Raw genomic sequence first — 27,791 nt, 5'->3', positions numbered from 1 at the left:
TTTGTAATCCCCCTCAAAAAGCTAAACAGCAAATACGACAGCCTAAAGACCCTTATTTTGTCTGAAGACTGATGTTCTGGCAAGACCCCAAAACATGATAAAAATCTCATTCAAGGGAAGAAAAACAAACAACAAAAAAGCCAAGAGGAGAACTTAGGAGGGTACTCAGTATAGGAAAAAAATGTATTATTCTCTTGGAAAACATGCTTTTAGGAAGATGGTAAAGGCTGCTGTATGTAGCCACTGATGGAAGCCAAAACCAGTAACAGCCTTGCTTGACATGGCCATTATGGGTGATGAATCCTTAGAGTGGACACACTTTTGAGAACTGTGCATGGATCCCAAAGGGAAGCACAAGAGGGAACTGAGGAATAAATTAAAAAAACAATGAAATGAACCAGCACATAAAAAGGGAAAGTCAGTGTTACATCTTCATGCTTATCCTATACCTTAGACAGCTGTGGTAGAGCCCTAGGATTTTACACAAGAGGCTACGCCTAGAGAAATTAAGAGAAGCAAATCTCTGGTTGCTACTTTTTTCACGTGGTGCTTCCTTACTATTTCTATGTCACCTAAGAGCACAGTTTATAATGTCATGTCATGATGAGCTTTCTGGTTAAAACTTGGTCAGGATTTGTAACTAGGCTGAAGTTAATGACATTGCCCTTCAAGGGTGACAAGCAGCTTGGTAAACAATTACATGTAACCATAAAACAAATTACCGCTAAACCTTCAGTTATCCCTCACTGTCACGGGGATGTACTGCAGCCTCAGCAGTCCTCCATGCAAACACTATCCCAGAAGAGCTCTGATAGAAAATGGTCTATCAGAAGTACCTAGATGGAGAAGAATGTAAAGAGCTCTTTTATTTAGCAGTGAAATTGGGGACCAAAGTCTGGGGATTAGCATAAATAAGTTTAAGAAACAAGACACGCATTTGTATTTATATGGATGATTAATTACTGGAACATGTTACCATAAAAAGCTGTAAGTTTATCCTATCTTGTTGGCTTCTAATCAAGGCTGAAGACCTCTGTAGAACATATGTCATGATGGAGCTGAAGTTAACAGGTTCAACATAAGATAAAATTCCATGGCCTCTCTTACACAAGGTCAGAGTAAATGATCGAGTGTCCCAGTTTGGCCTCAAAAGGTATGGTTCCATAATAAGAATAATTTCTGCAGCAATGGATGAAAGAAATACATAAATTTTCTGCATTGGTGAGGCTAAAAGGCTCCTTTTCCATTTCTTATACCCATCAAAGAGATTTATCTTCTAAACTAACCTTTGAATCAACACAAATGGCCCCTTTAACGTCAACCCCTTTCCTGATAAAGTAACAATTAGACAGTTAAGAATAAATGTCCCAGAACTAATGGTTTAAAACAAACAAACAAAATTATTAAATGTGTTGTTACAATAACTGGGTAGTTAATTATTTTCATGTTTCCCACCAAGGAAAATACTTGTTGCAACTTTGAAAAACCTACTTTGTTGACTGAGTTTCATCTCTCTGTGAATGCAGCAAATCGGTTCACTTATAAATTTCATTGACTATCTTACTTAACTTGCACAAAGCTTTAAAATAGAAACAAAACAAAACAAAACAAAACAAAAGAAGTGGCTCTTCCTGGAATAAATTATTACAGATTATTTGACCAGTTTAGTAAAACATCACAAAACTTACTTGTTTTAAGAAGAAAGCCTGCAACCCCTTCTAGAATAGATTATTCTATTTTCCTTAATTATCAAAGCAATTAAAAGGACAGATTTTTTTTTTTCACAGTGTCTGTTCTTATCAAAGGGATTATTGACAGCAGAGTTCCACTGTCTCTCATCTTCACTGAGTTTTAATTTCAAACTCACCTTCATTTTCTTCAGTCTCAAATCTGTCCATGTGCGAGGGGTGACACAGAACCTCCAAGCCATTTAAATCCACACAGATCCTCAAAATAGAACATTAACTGTTCTTTGACCTTAATTAGGCAAATCAGCAATCTAACATCCATGTATTTCTCAAAGCTAACCATGTGGCACCATGGGCCAGAGCTCCTCTACTATATTCCAACAGCATTTTTCAGCCCTCATAGGCACTCTCAGGCAAAAACCAGAGGAGCACCACTGAGAACAAGGGGAGACTGGGACACACAACCAACCATGAGGCTTCACCGCCTTTTCCTGAATATTGACGTAGCCAAAACTAGGTTGAAAGCAGACATTTTTAGGTGCAAGTAAGGGGAACTGCAGGAGCGGGTAGATAGGAAATGAAGGAACCAGCTTGGAAGCTGTTCCCACAGCCTTAGAAGCACTGCTGATGAGACAGAGAAAGATTTGGGTTTCAATACAGTTTGAAAGCTAAGAGTTGCAAGGGATAAACTTGTCTCCTGTTTGATTCTCCTTGTGTTCAGAAAAACAGGAGGGTTTGCATTTTTTTTATTAAATAAGATTGCGTATAAGAAACAACCAACTCCCTTACCAACATAACAGAAACAACCTAAAGACCCTGAGATTTTTACTAATTGCCCATGTCAAACGGAGAGAGGGGATAATACAGCTATAAATTTAACTTTTACTAATTGGATATAGTAATAAGACTGACATCCCTGAATGTCCTTGGGATCACAATTTCTTTTGGCAATAAAACATTCAGAATGGTTATGGTGAGCATTATGAATGTTTATTAACATAACAGTACATTCTGGTTCCACAACATGCGGGATGTGTATAATGGTGCTACATGCATTATTCATGTTATGCAAGACCAAAATAATTCCTCGCTTCAGTCTTATGGATTCATAATTTAAGATGAAGAGACAGTCTCCCTCTTACAACAGAGACGTTTATTCTGCTCTTAGTTAGGTTCATATGAGTCTTGCACAGACACAAAGCAGAGAATGTGACCTAACAAATCAATCAACATGAAAAATAGTTAACAGCATTTCTGAGCACCCTGATAATCTCAGAATAAGAAGCAACACCATAGCCCCTTCCCTCATACAAAATATCATGTGTTAAACATAACAGATGGAAAATAGCATTATATAAAATAACAGGTTCATAAATTCGGAGTAGGAGCACAAAGCAGTATACGTAAGAGCCAGAAACTTATTATTTCCTATTGTTGTTCTTTTCTCTCCAGCAGCTCTAAATTTGGAAACAAACTAGCTTAAACTATTTTTGTGAGCTTAGAGAACTTAAACGACACGCACTGGTTGAGGATGAAATTTCAAGCTGGTAGTTGTGACTGTCTGAACACCAAGGTTAATAAAGGAAGCGTTGACAGATCCCTACCTACAACGTGCTACGTTACCAGTCGAAACATCATGTTTGCCCAGCGCTGTCTCCAGCTCCCATCTCTTGACCAGCTGAAGGGATGACAATTCCCTTCTTAGTAGCTTTTCTAGTTTTTTTATACAGGGTACTACAAAATAAATTTCAATACAGACTGGACTGAAATATTGTTTGTGTACCAGGAATATTTATCAGTTCATATTCTTCTTAAACACCATAGAACAGTAAATATTTTTGTTAGATATATATCGATTTATTGCTTATAAATTCCGTTTTGGATCAAGCATATTATTCAGGAATTCATACAGAAACTGTCCAAGGCATGGAGCAGAAAAAAATCTTCAGAAACAAAGTGAGAAATGTTGAAATATTTCATTCTGACATTTTCAGATACAATATGTGAATTTTTATCTTTAAAAATGCAAAAAATAAAACAGAAAACAAATCACATTTATTTCATTGGGGGGGGAATATTTTTAAAAAATTGTATCAGCCCAAAATAATTTGGAAAACCACAGCAATAATAAGAGGATTAGTGGCAGACTGCAGACATTGAAAGAAAAGCATGAGAAATAGAACATGAGCATAGTGAACCTGACCATAGCATTCACATGTAAGGCCTGGTGATTCGAGATCAAGGACTTTCCTGAGCCAGATGATATAAAAATAGACCATGATGTTTTGTAGAAATCCCAAAACGGTGCAACTGTCTAACCCATTTTTGGGCTAACAATTTCCGTTATGAAGATCTTATAAAATTTCATTCACAACAATTTTGTAAGATATTTAATTAACCATTAATTTATCCAGTAATATTAGATACACATGATGTGGGAACTGACAATCCACATACCCTAGAGAGTCACAGTTTTAAGTAATCAAAGCAATTCTTAGTGCAGTTCTGATACGTAAAGCCATACACGTCTTTCCCTATAGCTGGGCGATCTTAATCGCTGCACTCCGGCATACCGAGGTTGCGCTATGCAATAACCTACACAGCTGTTGCTTCCAGGAGGCGCGAGTCAGATGCCAGCTTAAAACCTCTGTGAACAAACAGTCCTGAAATCACACCTTAAGGTGTACTGTTTATACATCCCTCTCCAGACTTCCAAAACTTACTTTTTAAGCATTGAGCTTGACAGGTGTTTTGATGTATAAATCATACCCATAAATTATGTCTGAAACTGCTTTGGTGTCTGACAACAAGCAGAGAGTAAGGATGCCACTTGTCTAGAAAAGTGATGAAAAATGACACAAAAGATGACCTTGCCTGTCCTTGAACGCAGCACAAGCACACTCAGAGAGATGGCTGCCCTGTGGGACGCAAAGTGAACAGGATCTGCCCTGGCTTGACCAAGGCAGAAGAGCTCCTCGTCTAGCTGAGTCCATCACCAATTCTCGCTCTGGCATGGGCTCGTTGTTGACAAGCCTCTTCATGTTCCATTTCTAAAAGATGCCTTTAAACATTCTATTATTTTGTTTCCATTAAACAGAGTTCGCAGTTTGTATCTATTGGCACAACATTGCCATTATGCGCATTAAATATCAAGCCTAAGTCAGAGAAGAAATTGTGAATCCTTTACATTACAATAGCCAGAATATATCTGCCCCATACTTTTATTTTATTTCACAGTTTAGTCAACGTTTCAATTTTTGGAGCACAGCAGTGGCATTTTTCCAAGTCCAAATCCAATTAGTCTTTCATTATATGGCTGCAATGCAGAGTATAAAAAATAATTTATTGGTTTTGGTGCCAGTTATTTAATCAGGGTGTAAGTAAAATTGCTTATTTGATCATTTATCTAGGAACAAACATTGTGTCACAGTTTTACTGATCACACAATTTGATTTTAGTTTCATTTGTTATTAGAGACTACAATCGGTAGAACAAAGAAGTATATTTACTACTTCCAGTTAAAACTGAAGAGCTGAATTTCCCACCTGAGTCAACAAACCACCCCTGGCAAGCAGTGAGCTTGTGTGTATGTTGGTGTCAAGACTATAGTAGAATATAAGCATGTGCTTAAATAGAAAGGTATTAAAACTTTGTCAGCAAGCACAAAATCTAGTAAGTACTGTGGTGTCTGAAAGAAGAAAAAGCCAAATTCCAGAATTGCAAAGGGAATTTTAGCAGAGAATGACGGCAGAGTTGTTGTCCAAACGCGCAATGCAGCACTTCTGAGCATCGTGCAAAAATGGTCCAGATTCTGCAATTGGGCTTTAATAGATATGATGTGACCGACGCTGCCCGAGAAAACAATTTATCTGCATGTGTTTATTTTCTTTTGGCTCATAAGCATTTCTAAAGAAGTTGAGAAGTTTTATCTTATTCTCTCCTGAAATCCATTTTGTTCCACAGGAGTTCTGCTTTAACTGTTAAGACCAAGCATTTCCCCAGGTCTTCAGGACAAAGAAAAAGTGCAATCTGTACAAAATTATTGTGCATGGTATAAGTTAATTCAGCTCAGATCTGCAGTAAGCATTATACAGTTTTTGCAGCTTAACGTCTAAGAATTAACACAGACAAATTGTCCTCACTCTTAAGAAAGCTGTGTCGTGTTTGAGATTTTTTTTTTAAATGAGGAGCAAAACACTGTTAGAGAAAAATACCACTGCAGTAGTATACATTTTTAGTTTAATAATATTTCATACACTTTAAAAACTGTTTATTTTAAAAGAAAAAATGTCTTTCTGAGGGGAGTTGCCTGTCCTGTGAGCTGTACTCCATAATGCGCTTGCAAAGAAATTGGGACCCACAATCTGTCCATGCAGCCCCACAAGCAGCACAATTCTCCTCGCTCCAGCATCATCGGTGGTGTCAGAAAACAGTTTGTTTCTCACATATGCTCTCTAAGTGTGAAGTCATTCAAATGAAATGAAAGACAGTCTGGTGTAGCTCATTCATTAATTTTCACAGCAGTTGGTGCCCTGTTGGCATTTCAAATTAACATAAGGAAAAGTTCAAGAGATTTAGCTTCATTTCAAATCATGTCTACTATGATTTTCAAGAAATGTTACAAATAGATTAAATTGCATTAAAAAGCTAATTGCAGAGCAAAAGAGAAGAATATTAAATGCTAAGTACCAAACTAATTTCAAAGTAACGTAATTTTACCAGCTGAATCATCCCCTATGTGAAAGATTGCACTCAAGTGGCTGCAGCGGTGACTGTGCGTCACTGCGCGAGGCCAAAGTCCCTAAAGATACTGGTTGCAAGCGTTAAATGACAAATTGAAAAGAAAGGGTTTCAGTCCTGTTCATTTCACAGCTCCCGGCCCTTCCAACCTTCTCTGCAATTGGATCCAGGGTCTAAGCAACCCTCCACAGGCCTGCAGTTCTTACGCGTATCATAAACTCTTCAGGGCTACTGAAAAACTGCAGAGCTTTAAGAACATGCACGGCTCTTATGATGGGGCTGGAGTTTCCTGAAAATTGCCTTTGCCCATTCATTTTCAAAACTCCCAGTAACTTTTTGGTATTAAACTATGCTGATCTGAACAGGAAATAGGGAACTTGCATTAAAAAACTGCAATCTCAAGTGCAATTGTAGCTCCACATTCATTTCTGCAGTGGTTGGTTTGGGTGCCTGTCCTTGTTCTGCTACTTTAAGATCTCAGACACAGAAGACTCAGGAAATACACCAATTCAAGAAAATTGACCATTTACTGATGGAGAGAATTAAAACATATCCATTCTTTCCAAATAATGGAATATCCAATGCATTTTATGCCTTGCTTCCTTCCCTGATGTGTGGGGAATTTCTGCATGAAAACAGTGCACCTTCCAATGAAAAACTTGATAATTCAAAAAAAGAAACAAAAGGTGATAACACTGGGGAAACTTAAAAATTGTAGCCAGGCATTATCTAATTACAAATCAGGGAGCTATTAATGAAGTTGGATAAGAACTGACGAAAGGACTGAGGTGCAATCACCTAATTTAGTTATCAGCAGTGCAGACGGCTTCATTTAAGCATTTCCCTTCTATATAATGAGAGAAATCGGTTCTTCTATGCCATGGTTTATCTTTCCCTGTGAAGGAATCAGAAGTGCTTATTTTTCTCATTACCTATTTATTTTCCCATCGTCCATAGTTCAGATGATATCCAAAGTCAGGTAGGTTGAATCTTACTCCCTGGTATATGGATGCTACTGAGAAGCCAAAATGAGGCACTGGCACCCTCGAGAGAGTGCACCGAAGGGATATTTATGAGGTGGGAGGAAAGATGAAATTCATCAAGTTTCCAAAAAGAATTTACCTACGGGCAGGACCTACGCTGCAGTGGCACCACATCAGTCAGGTCTGTATGTGTGTTGACAAATGGACAAATTCTCACAGGAGTAAAGCATTTCATTGAAATTTTTCTGGCCTTATTTTTCTGTAAACTAGCATGACTTCATGCTGAAACAGCAGCAAGAGCCACAGAGTTTCTGTGGTCAGGTGAATTCAAAGCTGGGTTAGATGGAAAAACAATAAATATCCAGTGGTACTTCACAAATACTTCTTGCCACAGGAGTAGGAGAAAACATCCGTTAGGAAGCCATCTTACGCTAGTTATATTCAAAGCATGGGAGGAACACTGTGAGTACATTTCTGAGCTTAGTAGACACAGAAGGACTGCTCTGGTTTGTTTTCAAAGTAGAAGCTGCATTATAATAGCCCAGTATTTGCTAAGACTGCAGACCCAAGAAATGAAGCCATAAGTTTAAAAAAAAAATAAGATTAAAAATAAGAACAGAGATGTGTAGAATATTGAATAAATGAGCTAAGGAGCAAGGCTAGGAAACAGAAGGAAAAATACACAGCTTAGACTTTGGTTACATTAAAACATTTATGTCTGTCCATAGTAAGAGCTGACCATGAGGTTGCCTTAAATTAGTCTCAACCACATCAGCTGTTCCTCCCTTTCTATAATATAATAAAAATACAATATTATCATATATAATATTATTATACAATATAATACATAAAGCCTCCACTTCAGCCACCTGCATACGCTCACTTCCCCGGCGTGACATGGAGATATCTCCCGCCACAAGGCGCGCATTTCTTTGTGCCTTGTGACATAAAACCCTTGAAGAAATCAGTCTGTAGACCACTGTCTTTTCCTACTTACAGGCTTCAGAGTAACGGAGTAGAGAGCAGAAGGGCCAGAAGTCAGGAAGAAAAAGTGAGATAGCTGATCATGAATTCCTGTATTCAACGCCAACAGAGCAAGTTTAAGTTCCTGGAATGGCCCCGAAGCAGAAAAGCTTGGAGGTGATCAGTTACGGGGTCAACTTCAGAGAGTATAGTAACACGGTATGCCGTGTCTGCATCAGACCCAAGGTTCAGCCCTAGCCTGGCATATGTTTTAACTGCTGAAGTTATTTGTGCTTCAGGCCTGGGTAACAAAACTCTTCCCTTCCAGATCAGCAGTATCAGACCGATGGAGTAAGCTCTACTTGGAACGTACACAGGAAGAGCTTAAAGGCAGTTCCTTTCCCCTACCTTCCTCTTGGGTCCTTAAAGATGCTTTTACATGATGGTCCTTAAAGATGCTTTTACTACTTCCTCACCACGCACATTTATCTAGGGGCACTTTCTCATCCACAGGCTCACCAGTGCTCTTCTGACATTCATAAATTATCAAAGCACCAAAAAAGCTCTCTATAGAGACTCTAGTCAAAGTTTCTGCAAACTTGTAGCTTGAGTGCTTTACAGGTAGTTGAAAACATGCAGAAATATGCCCCGTTCACTGTGCAAAACGAAGTAACAATTAACAGTTTATTTAAGGATCTTTCCCCCTCCTTTGCCTCCTCCAGTCCTTTGAATTTGGTCTGTGGTTTATTCAGAGGCCAAGGGGTGCTGAACAGGAGTTATTGTTTACCAGCAGTTTACCTGTGCATAACACCATGTCCATAATGATTTTGCAACATATCTGTAATTTCTTTGATTGAATGCAAACAGCCATAGCTACAAATTCTACCGGGGCACAAAATCATTGGGGTCAGTTGATTTGGGAAGCTACAGCCAGTAAGGCAGTAGAGTCATACCCATACTGTAAATTCAACAGATCTTCCACCGTTGCCACTGGGGTGAAACTTGTAGGTTTACAGTTCATATAATAGGGATGGATGAGCTTGAGCAATACCTTATGCTTGAACTCAGCTATGTTATCACAATCCAAACCTAAAATCTATAGCAAAATAATAAAATTATGCAATGGAATGATGCGATGCTTTAAATGCAAATCCAGAGAATTAATTTCTGCATGTATGATACAACATGCTGCGTGAGGTTTTAACCACCTTTCAAATAAATAGGAGAGACAAAGCAAAACAGGACTGTAACGAAACTCTCATTGTCTCAAGCTGTTATCTCATCAATTTGAACAAGCCAAGCAAAGTCGTGCTAAATGAAAGGTTAGGACTGAGGATCTCCAATTGCTGTCTGACATTTCAGCATTGCAGTTAAAGGTCTGCTCCTTTGGAGTGGCCTCTGTACGTTCCAAATTAAGCATCAGGAATGTTCTTCAGTTACTTTTAAGAAGGTTACAAAGTAATAAATAAAAAAGAATGATCATAAATATCAGACTAAACATTTGAAAATGTAGTATCTGATTCAATGCATGCATAATGTATTCAATTCATTACATATATAATGCTGAGAGACAAAGCATTGCTGTCAGTAACTTATTCCCAGATCAGAAAAAGGACTTAGGAATTATCATATCCAGAGTGGAAGAGACAGTGATTCCCGTCTCAGAGAATGTTTTCAAAAATCTTGGAGAGTGACAAATTACCACAGGGATCAATAGTTTCTTTAATTGCAATTGTCTACAAACAAATCCTGTATTTTGGCAAGTGCTTTTGTCTCTACCAGCGAACATGATAAAAGCAGTAGTAATAGCACAGTCTCAGGAAATGTTGTGGCATTTGGAGTATTTCACAAGTGTTTCAGTTTAAAGAGCTTTTCATCAGAAGACTATGAATTTGCCAATACTTAAATATTTCATGGAATTATATCGAGTTCCATATTTTATATATTATATTTTTTATATTATATCGAGTATTTATATTTATATATATCATATTTTTATATTATATCGAGTTCCATATTTTATATATTATATTTTTATATTATATAGAGTATTTATATTTATATATATCATATTTTTTATATTATATCGAGTTCCATATTTTGGGTAGTAAACTGGGGATGAGGATGGAATTTCTGGGAAAGTCACAACATCCTGAAAAAGCAATTACCCTGCTACTGTCCCAGTTCTCTATGAGTTGCAATGCTTAGTGGAGCAATACAACAACACCTTTAAGAACCTAGACCCAGGACCTCACATCCCATTAATCAGAGGGTTTATGATGCAGACATCATATTCTGTACAACACATTGCTTAATAAGCACACTACTACAATTTCATAGTAGGAAAAGTCTCTAGGGAAACTGACCCTTTATAACGTTCTGGGCGGGCCTGAGATACCTTTTGTCTCCCGAGGGAATGCCAATCAGCCAACACCAGAAGAAATTTAAATGGACTATGCTTTGTTCTGTGAGAGAATAGATTTATGTTTATATCAAGAAGATAAAAATAAGCTCTAATGGTTGCAACCCCTTACACACACACTCTTTGGGAACATTGGGCATAAACGAAGCCATTTCCACTACTCCAGAAAAAAATTGAGGGTTTTGGGTTTTTTCCCCCCAAAGAAAAGTTTGGGTTTGTTGTTTGGTTCTGGGGGGTTTGTTTTGTTTGTTTGTTTTTACCTCTGAACAGAATGCACCAGGATGCACTGTAAGAAATTCCATCACGTAATTAGTATGGTCATTGTATGCCCTGGTACTTCAAGAACATTATTTTCAATATTATTAATTCTTTTCATCTGGAAATAACTGTGGGAAAAGTCCCATAATGGGTCTTCAAAAATAACACTTTTAAATCCATCTTTGCTACTGGCAAGAACACAGAATTAATTTAGTTACTGCCAGACTTATTAGAAATGTTGAGATTATCAGGAGAGCAGTTGGTCCAGTTTGGAAGTTTCAATAAAACAGTTTGATAGTCTGAAAGAGCACAGACCTTTAAATTTTAGCAAATGAAGTTGAAAGCCAAACGTAGGTTAGTTCGGAAAGAAAAGGATCGCCTTGTAAATAGACAGAAGGAAGAAAGATAAAATTTGAAATGCTTTTTCTCAATTACAAATACAACCCTGAATCCTACTAATCAAAATGTAAGCAGAAAACTTATAACTAGAACTTTTCATAGAAGAGGCATAAAGCTTATAAAACAGACTGCTTTACCAACACAGTGCAACACGGGAGGGGTTTTTTCCCCACATTCTTACGTCTTCTGAGCACAGATAAAAGTGAACTTAAGGACACTTATGGACAGCTATCTGTAGATTTACACAGTTATGATGACACAATTATTATGAAACAGAGAAATCACGACAGTAACGGAAAACAAAAAAAGATAAATAAATGAAACGGATAAGAATAAGCATAAAAGTCTGATTGTAATGCTGTAACATGGTAGCAGACCTTTTATATAAAGAGTGATGGGAAGATTTGTCTCCCGGTCCTAATGATGATGAGCAGAAAGTTGGCACAGAGGATCTATGCAAGAGGAGCAAAGGCCTTCTGCAGCTTTGACAACAATTTACATCCTTAATCATGAACAACATTGCACAGAACGTACATTTAATGTGATAAATAATACTGCCATCTAACTTTCATCAGTAGCTTCCAATGTGCTTTTTCTATTATCATGCCTGTCTTACAGATGGTGAAGCAGAGGCAGTGTGAAGTGAAATGATTTGCCAAAGATCATCTGAAGCAGTGAAACAGAGGAAAATCTCCTGAAATTCCAGACCACTGCCTTATAGTTTCAGAGTACTCAGCACAGTGTGTTACAATGCAGCGTTGTTGTTCTAACCAAGCTAGACTCACCGCTCCTCATTAGTTCTCTGCATTACAGAAATCACTGCACCTGTTTACGAAATTATGGCTCCCTATGATTCACACAGTCTCTTTTAAATAACAAAGCAAGGTATTTCATGGTTCAGATCACTATTTTTGTCCCTTCCTTTTCTTCCTCTCTTCCTAGGGAATAAACAGTGGGGATTTGAAATTACCCTGCTCACATGATTTTGTCCTTTCTATTTTACCAAATTTCAAGAAACTACAGGCAGAAGGAAAAGCATTTATTTTCTTCTCTCTTCCTTAGAAAAATATCTGGAAATGCATTCATTAGACAGTCACGAGATTTACACAGTCAAATAATTCAATCATATCACATCTTCTCTTTATTGCAGTGACACTGAAGAGGTAAGCAGAGGCAGTTTGCCCTCAAAAAATGCCAAAGAACTATGTTCATCTCTAATTTACCAGAGAAGTTTACAGACACATGGCTTGGGGACAATCCGTTTTTCTTTTTTTGTCACATGCCCCAAACACGCTCTTGACCTACAACAAGTGTACACTCAAGGCCAGCAATTTTAAAAAGGTCGATGTAACTAAACTGTGGTGGCAGCAAAAACCAAAACGAATCCCTGACTTCAGGCAGGACAGCAACACACATAAGGCAGCCGCCAAAAAAGAAACAGAGAGGGATGGGAGCAGGGGCCGAATACCAAGATCACATTTGGCAAACACGAGGATAGATGTGCTAAATTACCAAAACAAGCTGTCCCAAGACGATGACCAAACAACTCTCACCATGTGATACGGGCAGGCAGGAGCTGGTTCTAGTACTACTTATACCTATTTTCATCACTCCAGAAGCCTCACCTCCCTAATCCCAGTATTACCTGTGTCCTGCTCTCCCATTCCATTCCACCTGCTCCCAACCCTTCATCTCTCTTCCCTGCACAATTCACCCAGGATCTGCACAACACACACAAAACACACACGCTTCCCTCACCTTAGCTCCTACCTACAGCTTTTTCAGCTCTCTCCCACATCTCCAGTGGGGTCACAGCCTCAGTGTCTTCCAACACCTCCCACATCTGCTGGGTCACACAAAGGAAAAGACACCGCATGCTTGGTTTAAGCATGCTGTTGACCCCACAAGACTCCTTTTGAAGTGAACAGTAATTGGTACCTTCCTGGCTTGCTCTCGAGGCTTTATTTGGCCTCGCTCACTTGTGCAAACATTAATTTGCTTAAGGTTTGGAAGAATTTAATATTTTTGCAGAAGTTGAGCAAATAGATGATGTTTTCATCCTTGTGAGAAGCAGTAGTTAAACTCCTTGTCTTTGCTATTGCTTGTCACAGGAACATCTTCAAGCCAATGTTACACTGACTGGAAAAATGTGCAGCCTACGTCAACTCTTAAATAAACCACCCAGCAGTGTGACACTGGTTCCACTAAAGTACAAGGAAAAGCTCGGAACAAGTTCAAGATAAGCAGGCAACATACTGAAAAATTAATTTTCTATTTTTCCAAAGGTAACTGGAATCTTTTTCTACCTACTCTCTCATTCTTTGCAGTATTGCAAGAAAGATTGCCATAATCATACCATCAGCATAGCTTATATTTATTGCTTAATTATGAAAGAGTAATAATGAAAATGAGAAATGACAATATAGATTTTCAGTCATATAATTCCAATGTTCCACTTTGCTAAAATGATGTAAAACACCTATCCTTATTAGCCAGGAATATGCTGAAACAGCATTTAAAAAAAGACAAAACCCACAGCCAGGCGGTAAGCAAAAATGCCATGGACACATTTTACAGTTTCCAATTAGCTATTTCACTGCAAATAAGATCTCAAAAAACCACATTTCTATCTCCATAACATTATACAACGCACAAGCGTCTCAGATCAGCACTTACTGTATAGCATCAATCTCAGAGTAGTGTTTTGAGATCTCCAAATAAAAGTCCAACTTATGACTGGACAAAAAGTATATCTTGTTTGTTCTTAGATTTGCTATATATCTTAATTTGTGGTAAAACGATGCAACTCCCTGCCTTCACAGTTGTATGAAACACTGTTTACATGAGGCAAGAACCAAAGCATTTCTTGTCACTATGTGAAACTGTAGCATCTAAGATGCTGCAGTCATTTGGTAATCTAAGCATCGGACACTACTGTGTTTAAATTACAGCAAATGTCGGCATTTTGATGGAGACAACTACATACATAAAAATCAAATTAAACCAGCAAATATTAAAGTAGCATTAAGGCTGGGAGTTTAATTAACTTCCCTGAGAGTCAGACTACTCAATACGTTGGAGATCCTAGGGTGGCTGAACATGTAAGGAGCAGACAAAGTGAGACAGAGATAGAGAGAGAGCAAAATTAGGTAAATCAAGGTCACAGCACTGTACGGCCACCAGCCTGGGAGAGGGCCTTGCTCCAAGCAGCGAAGAGCTGGAAGTGACTATCAAACAGACACAGGAAACAAGGTTTCCGCTGATTTAACACCAAACAGCAGATGAACAAAGGATCTGCTGATTCCTGTTATATTGGGGAGAAACAGCAGCTGGTCTGGGCAGGCGCAGGAAGCAGCCTCTGGAAACCTGGAAACCACAGCACAAGAAGGCAAGGCAGCTGAAATTTTTAGAAGCAGGGAGTAAAATGGCTTTACAAATCTTTTTATTACTGTGGCTGTGATAACAGGTGCTCTCCTCAGCAGTCATCTCTCCGACACACCATCTCTTCATTTACCTTGAGTACATTTTTGTTCCTTCGGTGCCACTGTCTATACACAAGAAAATAAGTGCAGAAACGTCCTGTTTCTGACATACCTTATCTCAGATCTCATTCGCACTAAAAGGTGTTTCTGGAGGCTGCAGAACCTGCCAACTGCTGGATTTTAAGAAGAAATCTTCATGGAGGGTTGTGAATTTAGAGACAAAGGGTAAGGTAGCAAAAATTCCCAAATCATTCCGTTGAGCCAGAGAAGTGTTAAGGAAAGGGACGTTTATTATATTGTAAGTACAGGTTTCTCAAAAAAGATTTGGAGACAGAGTCCTCCCCCCACGCCTCCCCTTTAAAGACTTAAATTAATGCTCTGGCCCTGTCCACGCCTTATTTTTCTCATATCTCACTTCTCTTTCCTATATTTTAACATCAGAAGATCTTTGTGGTGTCTCAGGCACTGTTGAGCTCTCAAGAGAGCGCACACCAGCTCTGCTCACAGTCAGCAACGGATTATGGAGTTCAGCAGACAAGGCAATAGCATCGTCCTGACACCCATCAAGAGATGCAAGGATTTCACGAGGCACATGGCACCTTTTGGGCAGTCTGTTGACACTGGGGTCTTCCCCCCACCCCCAATATATGGCAGCAAACAGTCATTTGAACTGCTTCTGTCTAAAGCCAACCTAATACATGCACCCAGGAGGACTGCATATGAAACTTCACCAAATGCTCTTAACTAGCTAGATAAATTCTTTCAGCTCTAGAAACTGCTTCTTTTCCTCTTTGTACCACATGTTTACTTTAAAACAGTGAGATATATGAGGTTGGAGCTGTTGTCTCTGCATATGTCTACCCTGGAGCCAAAGATACAACTGCAACTCCTCCAAGCAGCTTTAAAACATCCAATTTGGGTACCAATAGCAACATATCTGCAATGACATAGGCTCGTTCTGGCTAGCTGCTTTGAGTACGTACCTTAAACCCTACACAGGCTTTCTACAGCTTTTCTTAGCTCCTTGTTGCTGTGCTCAGTGCTTGCTGTACCAGAACAAGCTGCTTTAAACCCTGGTTTGATGTGTCGTGCTTCTGCTCCATGGTGGATGGACCCTCACTGCCCCATGCGTGGCAGATGGGCCCTTGACTGGGGTGAAGGGCTGGATGTGCTCGTCCAGTTTCTGTATAGACAACTGACTTAGCCCCGACATCAGTTCAGAAACCAATTGCCAGGAAAGTACTTTTTCTGTAAGCCACTGCAGTTCACAAAACTCTACCTTTTTGTTAGATGGACTAGAGAGATGATAATGAAGAGCAGACAGAAAAGAAAGATTTTTTTCTTAACCCTTTTCCACTATTGCCAAAGAGAGCAGCTTCTGAACTTTGAAATATTGGATGGGAGCTGTTTAGAGGTGGTTCATCTTTGACCACCAAAAATCAGCAAAACAATTTCTGCTTTACCCCTGGAAATGTTATCTTCAGCAACACGCTTAGAGGGGACTAATGCAATGCAGGATTTTTTATTTACAGCTACACAAGTGACTACAATACATAGATGGTGGATAGAAGAGTTGTTTGGGAGTATATTTTCATCATCTCTATGCTAGCCTACCTAAAATTTTTATCCTTCGTATCACTTGAAAAAAATTATTACATATCAGATTTTTAATGTTCCTTATCACTGTGTTATTAACAGGAGGATATGTAGCATGAATATCTGGGAAATTTATTGCTTACATTCATTCCCCTGTTTACTCTTTAGTCTTAATTTAGCAGCAGAGATTGTTTATCAATATTTTAGACTCAGATTGGCTACACTGAAAAGGAAAGGGGATTTGAGCAGATGGCTGTTGCAAGCTGCATACCGTAAGTGGTTAATGCACAGATATGCCTCTTGATGTACCACTGAACAAACACTTTTGCAAAATTATGTGCTGAAGAAGGCCAAGCTCAGGCTGTGTGATGGAAACTGACACTCAGGTTCTAATTTAATTTTTCATTCTACACTCTCCAGATTATTCCATAAACAAAACAAAGGCATGAGCTACACTGCATCACGTTACGCAAAGACACATTTCAATTCAATGCATTAATTTACTGGGAAGTTAGTTTGACCTTATGTCTACATAACTGAAATCAGAAAAGTCCCAACAGCTTAAAAGAAAATAAAAATAATTTTAAAAGCCATAGACAGACACACCAGAATCTCTCTCTCTGAAGAGCAGCACTTTAGTTTACAACACCATAAATTCTTATTAGCAGCTCAAGTGAAAACAACGGCAACAAAGGCAGAACAGAAACATGAGCTCTTCTCTCAGTCTCCTTCAGCATGAAGGTGGCTGGCTTTAACTTAGGGAGGGGTCACCTAGGGCCACTTTTTTCAGATGAGGTGCAGCCACTGAAAGAGCCTACTGTGCTTTAATCTGTTCCTTAAAAAAAGCTTAACAAGCCAGAAAAAGAATAATTGTGTTAAAAATGCCCTGGCAAAGGTGAAGAGAGAGGTCAGGTGATCTTGGAGCACTCCTTCACCTTGCTGTCAGTGGAGTAAAAAGATAAGTGCAGCCGTGGGAAGGTTTTAGCACATCCAGGATTCCCTGGTGTCTCCAATATTCAAGGCCCAATTTCGGCTCTCCGTAGGCATTTTAACCCATTTTGAGGTAGAACAGCTCTTGGGCTGCTTTTTTCCGGGCCGAGGGCATTAGCTTCACGTGTAAGCATTAGCTTACAACTGGCCTCCCACTTCGGCGGCGGCTGTGCCACGTGCTCTGCTTGCAGTTGACAGACTGGTATTTTGTCTTCAGTGCGTCTTCAAGTCTCCTACTGATTTTTTTCATTTATGGACAAGTACGAGGAATCAGATTGGCTTCCAGTTGTGCCATTCAGAGTCAGAAGACCCACTAACAGAAGTCCTCAAAGTCAAGAGTACGATAATTACGAGATTGATCCCTGCCTATACTATAACTACCTGCCTCGTGAATAATTTTGTTCTCTGGGGCTGTCAATCTAGCCTCCTTTGTGAACATTAAATTTATAACAGTAACTTAAAGAAAAAATGACGTGGTTTCAAAGTCATCTCTGAGATGAATGTTACAAGAAAAGGAAAAGGTGAGCGTGAGACACCAAGGACACCCATGCGCCATGCCCATCTGAGTTATATATAGCTTTTATATCTCTGTTGCCCTTAGACTGAGGTCAGGATTCTGCGTCAAGGTACTGTGAAAACAAGGATGGGAAGGCAAGGGCAGACACAGTTAGCAGAGAAAACTTTTCCAGGCCTCCCAGACAATCCAGTTAGGGACTGGACTGAACCAGTACTGGGACCAACATGTTTCACGTTATGCCTACCTGCTGCAGCTGTATGCCTCTGATTACTTTTACTACCCTTGCATTTGGTTTGAATACAGATTTTTGCATCAAAAATCTCAATGCCAACAAAAATACTATTACAGAGAAACCCTAATTGACTTTAAGTATCAGACTGTTTGCAAATGTATAATTGTTTGGAAAGTATCTTTTTCTTTTATCACTATTTGGATTTTAAACTTAGCCTTTTTTATACTTAGATCAAGAAGCATGATTTGTCCATATTTACAAAAAATTGTAAATAAGAACATAAAAAACCAGGAAGATATCTACTACAGACACTTGATTCCTCCCCTCAAGGTAATTCCACAGATCCTAAATGCCATTAAAAAAACCCCAAACAAACAACATCTTTTACATCTGCCACTCACTATTACAGAAAAGGGTGTATGTAACTATTAACAATCAGCCGTACTCAGCATGGAAGTATTTTACTGACATGGATAAAAAAACTGGGATGGATGAAACCCACTGAATTCTACTACTACAGGAAGACAGGGACCTATCCCTTTCTCTGGGAAGAGTGACCAAAAAAATAAAAAGCCTTTTCATTCATGGTATCTTTCAGTCAGTGTACTCCTGTGTAATAAATCTCTCTTATTTCACGTGGTTCATTTCTGCCTAGAGAATGGGCTTGTCTGGCAACTGCTTTCAAGGTCCTAGAAATGGTCGTTACTAAAAACCATCATCCTGACTAAATTCTCAAGAAAACTTTCTTTTTCCTTCTCTTGTGGTTCACGTTTCTTTTTTCTTGTCCATGTTCTCCTTCAGCATACTTTAAAAGTTATAGTGCCTCACTTTTGCAAGAGAAGTTTTGGGTCTACCCAAACCTGTTGCACTGCCCTAGATGCTCTCTCTTTTTCTCCACCAGAAATCACAAAGGAGATATGGTCTATCTACACCACAGAGTCTATGCGGATTCAATTCATTCCCACGTCATCAAGGAGAATTTACACCACGGATGCATGAACACCAAGCTGGTACCCTGGCTTCAGGCTGTACCAGGCAGCCACTAGTAGAGCATGTCAGGAGTCAGTGTGCATTTCTCCAAATTGCTGTGGTATCCTGATAATCCAGGCACATGCCCTCTCTTGAGCAAGTTATCTCTGGCCAGACAACCCAACCCCTGCCAGCAAAGGCCATGCAAGATCCTTTACGTATTTACTTTTGAAGGCACACTCACTTTCAGGGCAGAAGACCAAAACACAAATGTTTAACAATTCTCTCATCCCTTTTTTAATTTATGTGACGATTCCCCAAGAGACCAAATTAAAGCTGAAAGGGCACAAGCAAATTATATTTTGAAAACATGCAGGAGTGGGAAGGGCTTTGTGCAATAGCAATCAAAAAATCTAGAACTACAATGATTTGTCAGTGATGCAATTAGGAAAGGTAAAAGGTTTGCTTGACTTACGAGGATGAATTTCTCTAAATCGCTTTCCTCTGACTTCTGCTTTGGTGTTACAATGAAAATGTAAGAGCCATTCAGCTATTCAACAGACGTATAATTAAAATGAAAGTATCCTAAAGTACGCGTTTCTATGCAAAAGTGACAAGGAGAAACATCTTCAAAGGAGCGATTCATACCTAGGCTATATTCTTTTCTCACAACTGTCTTTCAGTTTCCGGAACTTACGTGATTTGAAACATCTCTCGCTTTTGTATTCTTTTCACTTTTTAGCAGCTCAAGTAGGATAATGTACTACTATTATTGATATTTTGCAGATGGAAAGCTAAAATAAATTTAATCTCTAAGATCTCAGCAAGTTAAACAAGATCTGCCTTAATGGGAGCAGGGATTCTTAAATATTTTTATGGATCTGGAAAGAAATGAGTCAGGTGATAAAGGGCATGGAAACAGGGAATTAAAGCCAGGGATCTGCAGTCCCACTGGGCCTAACCACTCCATTTCTTGTCACCAAAGACAGCCCATCACTTTCTAGAACAAGTTGTGAAAGGGTTTTTTTGAGGTACATAAAATAGACACCATGAGCTACCATCTCTTTCTATCTTCTAGATCTTTTCTCCTCTGTATCACCCAGATTCCTGTCTGCTCTGACTGATGTTCACCTCCCAACTTTCTGCTTCTCTAATGACTTTCACATTGGTTGTTTTAATTCACGCTTTACTACCAGATAAACCAACCCACCGTCTCCCTTGTTACTCATAGAGTTATAAGCACTATACTCAGCCTACAGAAAATGTTTTTGTAACTAAATCTAGGTCTGGCAACATGCCACATCTCTTCTACCTTTCAACATAGCAAGTTTGCACATCGCTACGTGCATTTGAGTAGGACGCTGCATACACAAATATGAAACCGCTGACCTTAAACTACAATTAGTACAGAACATAGCAGCCTATCCATTTAATGAAGCAGGTCACTAAAAGCTCTCACTGACTTACTATAGGTCAGTGACGATTTTTGTCAAGCTTTCAGTCTTTTATTTTTAAAACCAACGTTGCACCAATTACCAGATGGACCTATACACATTAAGCTGGTCTGCTGGACCATCAGAGTGAACTCAATGACTTCCCCAGGGCTTACTCCTACAGGAATGGCACCTTCAAAGGAAAAAGCAAAACCAAGCCACGCTTGGCAAGACCAGTCCAAAACAAAATAACAATATAAATGGGCAGGGGAGGGGGGAAGGAATGGGAGTAGAGTATCTCTATCCACTTAGCAGCTAGTAGAAAATTTTGCATCCCACCTGTCTTTGATTTCAGGAAACGTCAATTTTTGCATTGTAACAGCCCTAGAATTTTTTATGTGTTCATTTTGAAACTGAAACAGCTGAGGCTGACCACAAGTCTTCTATTTCAGGCTCCTGCTGAAGAATAATTTGGTGTAAATGTTCAGATAATAACTGAGAGCATGCCAGTGAAAAATCACTTCCTGCAGCTTCAGTTATATGCCACTTCTTTTCTCCAAAAAGGGCACTTTTTAGAACATTCAAAGTAACACTGACTACTATTACTGACTACTAATAACAAATATATCTCAGGCTCAATTCTTGCAGCAAAGCTGCAGAAAAAAAACTTGCCAATACATGAATATAAATACAGAAACAGGAATTAAAATAGTTCATCAGATAATACATTTGATCAGGATATGAACCAGTTTAGGCAGAAGAAACTTTCAGCTCCTGCTGTATTAGCAGAACCAGATTAACTGCGCAAGCCCATAGGCCATAAAGAGCAGAAGGCAGAGCAAAGGCTGGTTTGTTTGTGTTTATATCCAAGATTGCAACTGAAGTTTCTGTGCAAAAGTGATGAACTGATAGCATGAAGGTCTGTTAAAGTTAAATACTGCTGCCAGCTCAGGTACCAGCATGTCCTGGTTTTGGCTGGGATAGAGCTAATTTTCTTCCTAGTAGCTGGGATAGTGCTGTGGCTTGGATTTAGGACGAGAATAATGTTGATAACACACTGATGTTTCAGTTGTTGCTGGGCAGTGCTTACACTGGTCAAGGACTTTTCAGCTTCCCCTGCTCTGCCAGGGGCACCAGAAGCTGGGAGGGGGCACAGCCAGGACAGCTGACCCCCACTGCCCAAAGGGCTGTTCCATACCATATGGCCTCATGCCCAGTATAGAAACTGGGGGGAGCTGGCTGGAGGGCAGCTGTTGCTGCTCGGGGACGGGCTGGGCATTAGTTGGTGGGTGGTGAGCGGTTGCATCACTTGTTTGGGTTTTTTTTCCTCTTGGATTTTGTTCCTCTCTCTCTCATTATTTTCCTTTTCATTACAATTTATTATTTTTATTTTATTTCAATTATTAAACTGTTCTTATCTCAGCCCACGAGTTTTCTTACTTGTGCTCTTCAGGTTCTCTCCCCCATCCCACGGGGAGGAAGAGGGGGGAGCAGAGAGTGAGGGAAGGGCTGCATGGTGCTGGGGTTAAACCACGACACAGCAGTATGATTTTCACCTCTAGACTACCTCAGGATAGACACTTGGACCCCATTTTTCTAATGATCTTGAATCTTTCATGTAGGAACAAGACAGATATATATTGAATAGACATAGCTTTAAAATCAATATGCACTGTGCATAACAGGAGCGGTACTTTTATCTCAATTGCTTCACAAACACGTACCTAAAATAATCTTAAAAGATGACTGGTGTGCTCTACTACAGTATTTATCTTAACAACTGTCTGAAACTCAAGTCTTGTCTGAAAATCCATTGCCCTTTGGTCCATATAATACAGTAGTATGTCAACAAGAAATTAACTCTATTTACTCTCATGTTTTTACCAAACCTGGCATCTCACAAAGATTCCATGCACAAATGCACACAAAGCAGCAGTTGTGACGATCCCATAAAAAAGGTCTGTGCAACAGAATCTTTGCATTGCATTATCTGAGCACTGGGATCTGTGCAAGCTCTGCTCAAGGTTCGAAGTTTGTACGTGAATGGGAAAGACTACGTTAACAAGCTGGCTAAGGGGAGGAAACCATAATCATCGTGTAGCTGCTTATTTTCCTTAGGGATGCACTAGCAGTATAAAGGTTAATTATGGTTCAGCTACCCACTACATGATGCCCTCATAGCAGCAGGAACATTTAGCTGTGCACCTGGACTGTGCTTTTAACTTATTGAATTAAAATTCTGCAGAAAGTTTCCTGCTACGAAGACTGTTTATCATTCTTTCAGGTGGTGGCTCTTCATTGACTTCCAAACTCCTGTTTCATATCCACAGTGGGAAATAGACCTGGACTGATACAACAGTTGTTTCGACTGAGGCCATGTCCAGCCTCAAGGTCATGAGAAAGCATGCATGCTGACTGTCCATCCCCAGCCCTAGCAGCTAGGGGTCATAGGAATTATTACTCAGCTGATGAATATAATCAAGCACACGATGAACGGGTACAGTCAAACACGATCACTTACTATACTAACACCCTAATTCAAGATCATTTCAAATTAATGACATTGCAATGAACCATTTCCAAAATCAGCAAAAATAAGACTCCTAGAAAAGAGAATCCTTCTGAACTGTGCTTATTTCACCATGTTTTACAGGTTTTTGTGCAGAGGGAAAGGAACACATCCCTGGCTTTGGAGGAGTTTCACCACAGAGAACATCTCAGTGAAGATCTGTGCTGTGTTTACGCTGTTTTCTGTTTTCCTGAGCTTTTTCTTATGGGATGCTGTTGATTGTTAGGTATGTCTAATATTATAGTGTTAATTAGAGGTTCTCTACCAATGAATACTTCACCCCTCTCATATGCACAGCTGATTACCTTGTAGGTATGCATTAAACTAAAAGGTATATTAATCATCATTCTAATAATTTGTAATTATATTATGTATTAACAATAATATATTTAATTGCAATAGTCATGATGACATTGCATGTGCTCAGCACTACAATTTAATACATTTACATTTTTCAGCTACGAGACTTATGATCTACAGTTCAGCAACTCCTCTTCAATTATTGATCTAATTTTTGTGCTTTTCTTTAAGGGCAACTGCTAGCTATTCTGCAGAAATTCTTCAATTCACAAATGGAAGCTGCAAGTTTAAACTAAATTTCTTTTTCAGATGAGATTCCTACCACACACAGAGATGAGAGAGTAGATCACTGAGTATAAACTGTGCAAGCTAAGGGGAAAACCCGAAAACCTAAAAACATCCTTGCCTTTTATTGTTAGTCTACTGCATTTCTTCGATAGATTTTTCATGCAGTAAACGTTATTGATGTCTAGATATCCTATCTTGTTTCTAGCTTACTGTTACAATCTCTAGTCTTCCTCTGTCTAGCTGCAAAACTACCACAACATGCTACTAAAGGCAAGCTTAAGTGTTCGGTTGACCTAACATCAATACTTCTTGCTTCTGCTCCTCCTCCCACAAGATTTTCCTCTGATACAGTATTATTTAGAAACTTGCTGACTCTGCACCTGATCCTAATCCATCCTGTTCCATCTCTCAATGTAAAATACCACAGGCAGTATCTCAGCAGGCACAAAGATACTGTGGTTCTCAGAAAAGTGAAGTATGCAATCAGTACCCAAATGCAGCACATACTTTTTTTTTTTTTTTTTACAGTTAATAAAAAGATACTAAAAATTACAGGAGTCATCATTTTTCTTTACAATGAATATAAACTAGTTAAATTCGCATTAAAAGTTATCCTACATGCAATGGGCAAATCTTCTAGTAGTGTCATGTTCCACCAGCCTGATACGCAACTGCCGCCTGGAAGAACTAAAGGGAGATGTCCTGAGTGCATAACACAAAGCTGAGATGGATTTCATGCATGGGAAGCCAGACGCCAAATCCTGCCAACATTATGTCCTTTCTCTCCATTGTACAGTCAGCTGTCCTTTCCAAAGCCCTTTAGAGACTCCTCCTTACCTAACAAGTTTCCAGCCCTATCACTGCTTCGTGTTCCTTTTTGCTTTTTTTTCCTGCTGCTTCTTATAAAAATGTATGTGCTGCATTGTTTCCAGATCACTACTGGAATTCAAACATGAATTATTTCATTATTTTTGTGACAACCTTCAGTCTGAGGGAAGCAGCTGAAGTTACCTGATGTGTCTAAAACAGTTTTCTAAGAAAGTTCTTCAAAATAACGTTAACCCAGTTCTTGTTAGAGGAGTAGTTTGTGACTATGTTTGCATGCACACACATTTGGTATCTATTCTACTGTCGGTACTGTTCTTTGCATAAAATTCACACACCACAAAAACATAATAATAATAGCTTTATTATTTCTTTCCATTTTCACCCCTAAGCAGAGAGAAAGGAATAAGTAACTATAATTTCTTTCCATGTTTATATAAATCCTAACTGCCTTGAGAAATTCTTATATAAGGTTATCTCAGGGAATTCTTGAAAGAAGCCCATCCAGTTTAACGGATTATTTTTTTCGCTGCTGCAAAGAACTGCAGAAACCCACAGGCCCTGCCATGGGGAGGATGTAATCCCATAGCCCAGAGTGGCTCAAAGCTGGCAGTCCTGTGTGGAGACCGCTAGACCCATTGGCAAGGGATTGAGCCAGCAGCAGGGGCTGCAGGCAAAGCAGACCCCGTTCAGGAATGAGAGGAACCATCACTGGAGATGGTCTACAGGATCGTACACAGCAGATTTATCATATTGTTAGTTAGCAGCTAAAAACACCATGGGTCTGCTGCAGTGCAGCTAGTGTGAGAACAGCCAGACAATAAATCAGGAGGTCAGGACGTAATCCTTACCCGCGCACTACAACCTCTGAACAAGGGGGAAGACAACATCTCATCTCCCGGGGGCCTGCAGGAGTTGATAATGTCCATGATGCCAGGATCTTATTCATGTATCCGGCCTTGTCAGACTCATCATATTCTTACCCTAAATTAGCATTTCAACCTGACTTTAGAAAAAAAGTGAAAGCTATTTTTCTTAATGCTTATTCTTTAAAAATTTAAACTTTGTGACTAGCAATAAATATAAGATTAAGTTAAATACCTGATCTGACAAGAAATTTTTCCTGTAGTTTTTGTATTTAATATAAAAATAAATGTGTAGGTGGTTTTTTGAAAAGACAAATTACTCGGGTGCCTTAGAAGCTTACTTCTTTGGAAACATGTAAAATGCCTATGTTAGCTTCAGAAATTCAATTCAATTGGGCACATTTGAAAATATTACCCTTGATCTAACTCTTAATAGAAAGAGATTGGTGTTTTCATCAAACAACCCTGTTGAAATCAAACTCCTGCCAAGTTCTCCATTTTGATGAAAAAAGCTATTTTTCTCCAAAAAAATATTTCAAATGACAGTTTTCACTTGCTCGATTAAACACACACTATGGATTAACGCCAAGACAAAGACAGCTTTAGTTAAGCATCAAGTCTCAAAGTTTTCCATTTTAGAGGGTTATTATCTACAGTCTTTCCCATACATACTACTCTCATTTAGTCATAATAATTCTGAGGGTATTAACAGATCCCTAGCAAAAAAGTCCCTCTCCATATGAAGATGTTATTAAACAATTGGCCATCTCTGTTCGAGTCATTGAAATGACTGTTCTTTACAGTTATTACCCTGTGCTTTCAGTTTACATAATTTTTCCATTTAACACAAGTAGAAGGTAATTTACCAAGTTAGCAAACAGTGTTCCGATTAGCAAAAAACATTTTGAGCTAAGACAAACTAAACGCGATTATTAGCATAATCTTATTATGATGATAAATCTTTAGGCGAAGTTCAGACAGGAGCCAGTAGCTTCTATATGTGATACTAAATTTAATTACACCTCGTTAGACCATTAAATGAGAAAGCCTCGGCTAGGCTGGGAGCTTGTGGGTATCTCTAAGCCAGTGCCCAAGAGAGCTGACAGGTATTAATCCTCTCCTCCTATTCTTCCTGCATAAGTTTGGTGAATGATGAAAGAGGGGCTTTGAAGGGGACAGAAGGATGAAAGGGATCTGTTCCTGCACTGTAATTATGGCTCCCAGGGTATATCATTTAGTGTACTTAGTGTGCCTGGGATAGGGGACCACAACCCCTCCTAGGAGGGTGTAACTGGCTATTGTGGCTCATGGCGAGACACAGATGTTTGCCCACTCCCAGGCACATCCCCATATACCCAAAGCTGCTCCCGAGCCAGTCCTGCACTGTGGCACATGTCACTCGGGACACTAAGCAGACCCAAATCAGACCCAATATAACCCAAGACTGATTTTAGAGGGTCCTCTGCTGAGCAGTTAGACTGCTAATACTGCTAGCTTAATGAACATGTATTTTAAAACACTATATTGCATACCAGTGCTGTTGTAATCCTCGTCAGCCTTTTCTTCTAACATGTGGCATTTCTGGTAGTGCAAAGCCAGAAAGATGCAGCTTAAAGGTCTGCTCTGCCAAAGCAGATGCAAAGCGATCACCCAGCCCCAGGACTTGAGTTACAGACCTTGGCACGCTGGTCACCATCTCGGACCTGTTTTCTCATGTATGCTGCTACCTACAATAGCATCCACCTTAAAGTAATAAGCTGATTCTCTCTGGTGTTTACATGTTTATTTTAAAAGGCCTTGTGGCAATCGGATTTAGTCGTGACCTACTCTTGGCTTTGCAATCATCTGGCATAGACAGTGATAGCCCTGGTTCACCACAGCAGAGAACTAGGCAGGATCTCTTTTTCTGCTTATCTGAGTCAGGCAGTGTGAACCAAATCCTGCCAGCCAGAAACGGTGACTGATTTATCACAAAGTATGAACCACAAAATTATTTTTTGAGGAAGAATATTGCACATGGAACTCAATACACAACCTCAAGTAGTTCTGAAGTACAGGAGATATGAATACCTAGGGCACTCGCATCCTAAATAACTAATGGAAGTCAAGGGCAAATATTTGAAAGAGAACAGACACCTAGAACTTACAACAAAACAAAAGCAATTCTAACCAATTTTTTGAGTTTGCATCTGCACATATTCAAGCTTTATCTAGCTGACATGTTAACTATACTGGGAAACTTAAGAACATGTTGTATGGTCAAGGAAGTTA

Source organism: Mycteria americana, chromosome 9 (assembly GCF_035582795.1).
Source record: "Mycteria americana isolate JAX WOST 10 ecotype Jacksonville Zoo and Gardens chromosome 9, USCA_MyAme_1.0, whole genome shotgun sequence".
NCBI lineage: Eukaryota > Metazoa > Chordata > Aves > Ciconiiformes > Ciconiidae > Mycteria > Mycteria americana.
The sequence above is the reverse complement of the archived record's forward strand: the minus strand, read 5'-3'. Positions refer to the sequence as shown.